This window comes from Gadus macrocephalus, chromosome 9, assembly GCF_031168955.1.
Source record: "Gadus macrocephalus chromosome 9, ASM3116895v1".
NCBI classification, from domain to species: domain Eukaryota; kingdom Metazoa; phylum Chordata; class Actinopteri; order Gadiformes; family Gadidae; genus Gadus; species Gadus macrocephalus.
The window spans coordinates 10,225,711-10,228,210 of NC_082390.1; the positions used below are offsets into that span (position 1 = coordinate 10,225,711).

The 2,500-nt window shown below is 51.1% G+C and overlaps 1 protein-coding gene across 2 annotated transcripts in view; it reads left to right on the forward strand.

The window, feature by feature from the left end:
* The first annotated feature begins 2,291 nt into the window (after positions 1-2,291).
* lsp1a (lymphocyte specific protein 1 a) overlaps positions 2,292-2,500 on the forward strand; it is a 14,045-nt gene continuing 13,836 nt past the window's right edge. The window contains exon 1 of one of the 2 annotated variants that reach the window (XM_060060651.1): positions 2,292-2,500. This exon is cut by the window's right edge and continues 160 nt beyond it. The gene's annotated coding sequence lies outside the window, so the exon portion shown is untranslated. The other variant, XM_060060652.1, reaches the window with a different exon arrangement.

Below are 2,500 nucleotides of genomic sequence, written 5' to 3' on the forward strand. Positions count from 1 at the left end.
GAATGTCTCCTCCACACTACCAGGGTTGTTATTATGGTGTCTCTGTTCTCCACCACAACAGCCACGTCAGGATTCATCACCTCGTGGTGTCGTGTGGTCTTCACCCCCAGCGGGGCGGGAACCCGAGCGGCTCTGTAATCAGAGAGCTGAGAGCTCTGATCCACCACGACACTCAACCCTGATTAGATCCACTGAGATAAGGTTAAGATGAGATGCACTGAGATAAGGTTAAGATTAGAGCAGGCTGGATCCATCCCAGACGTCTGGGTGTGAGAAAGTGAAGGACATTAAATATGAGCTCCAAGACAGCAAGGCAAAATAACTTATTGTACTTTGATTGGTTTGAGACAAGCCCCTACTTCTCTGGGAGAGGGGATAAGAGGGAGAGGAGAGAGGAGAGAGGGGAGAGAGGGAGGGAGGGGGGAGAGGAGAGGGAGAGAGGGGGGGAGAGGGAGGGGAGAGGAGAGAGAGGGGGGAGGGGAGAGGAGAGGAGGGGGAGGAGAACAGAGCTTTGTTCTCCATGCCTCTAATCTCCAGTCTCCAGCCCTTTAGATTCCTCCATGTCCTCTCTCCTCCTCCTCTCTCCTGTGTGGTTTAGCTCTCCTCCTCCTCTCCTGGGAGGTGTAGCTCTCCTCTCTCCCCTTCCTCCTCTCTCCTGGGGGGTGTAGCTCTCCTCTCTCCTCCTCTCTCCGGGGGGGTTGTAGCTATAGCCTGTGGCAGTACAGTACCAGGCAGTAGCGATAGCAGAGCAGTTACATGTATCAGACAGTAACAGGATGAATATGTCCTCTGTGGGACTTTGTTAGCGGTAGATGTGTTGGAGATTAGAGGTAAGAGGATTATCAGAGATGGATGTATTATGATTTACGATTTATGATTCTAGGATTAGTGATGGGTGTGTTGTTGTCATGGGGGCGGGGTGGCAGGAGAAATTCCTTCCAGCCCTCAACCTCTCGTGTGCTCAGTCGTTAACATCCATAAGAACATCACAGTGCAGTCCGGGCATTCCTCAGTACAGACAACCCTCTATCCATCAGCTACAGTACAGACAGTACAGATGACCCATAACCATCAGCTACAGTACAGACAGTACAGACAACCCTTAACCATCAGCTACAGTACAGACAGTACAGACGACCCTTAACCATCAGCTACAGTACAGACAGTACAGACGACCCTTAACCATCAGCTACAGTATAGCGTCAGTACAGTCACCTCTTTCAGCCAAAGCAACTGACTGGGGCTCAGCATGTCCTGGTTTCAGAAACAGAAACTGGACTCTGTCCAGCGTAGCATAGGGGTCGGCCATGACAGCCGTGTGTTGTGGCCGATGTCCTAAACCTTGGACTCTCTCAGTGTTTACCCAGCGCTAGGGTTAGCGTTGGCGATGTCGTAGCTAGCGTGAATCAGAGGCCACACAGCTGTGTTACCAGGAGAGCGAGAGCAGGGATTGATGTACTCTACCATGTCCTTTTTGAGGACCACTGATAGGTCAATATTGACCCAGTCCAGAGAGCTGGGGGGGGGGGGGGGTCCGACTAGGAACAATAAGCAGACCGGCCGTTCATTCCAGTACTAGAGTTAGAGTTAAGGCTATAGAGAAAACGCGGTTCATCGCTATTGCTCTCATGTGTTTGGTGATTCACACTGATGACATTTGTCTAAGTAGACATTCAGCGGCATGGTTTGTTTGGACCACAGAGAGTTCCCTCGCTTCCCAGCTGTGGTCTGACAGCTGCAGATTGATTTCCAACATCTGGAGGCCTTGCTGTAAGCATCTAGTTTGCCTACATTACTGGTAACCAGGAGGTCCTGGAATAAACAACTAGTTAGTCTACACTACAGGTAACCACCATCTGGAGGTCCTGGTCTATCTGTTTTGACCTGGTAAATACGTGGCTGGCTGTTCTCCTGAACAACACCTCAGTGTTGTTCTGTTTGAAGCCTGAACTGGTGTCCAACACGAGCTGATCCTAATGATGCTTTGTGCTTTGTGTTCGGTCCAAATGGATCGATAATGAACCCTCTGACTCATGCAGTCGCTCCACATGTGTCGATACTCTCTCTCCGTTTTAATAGCTCAACACCAACCTGGAGGAAATGTTTTACCCTGGAAGGAATGCTGAACATGTTTATTATGCACCATTTTAGGCTCATTTTATGAGACTTTGTCCTTGAGGGAATAGAGAAGGGTTTCAGCAGAACCTGCTTCAACTGGTTTGGACTATATCACTCAGACATGCTAAACATGTGACACCAACATGTCATTCAGGAGCAGAGGGTGAGGATCAAACCAGGAACCTTTGGTCTCTTAACCACTAACAACCCCCCCCCCCCCCCTGTCCTCCAGGAACGAGGAGGAGCCGAAGCCCGGCCGGACCTCCTCCCTGGAGGAGGATGAGGGTTTCAGCGACGGAGGTGCCCAGCAGAGGGAGAGAGCGAGGAGGAGGCAGGCCGGCCTGGACTCCGGAGAGGAGGAGACGGCCTGGGACTCCTCACA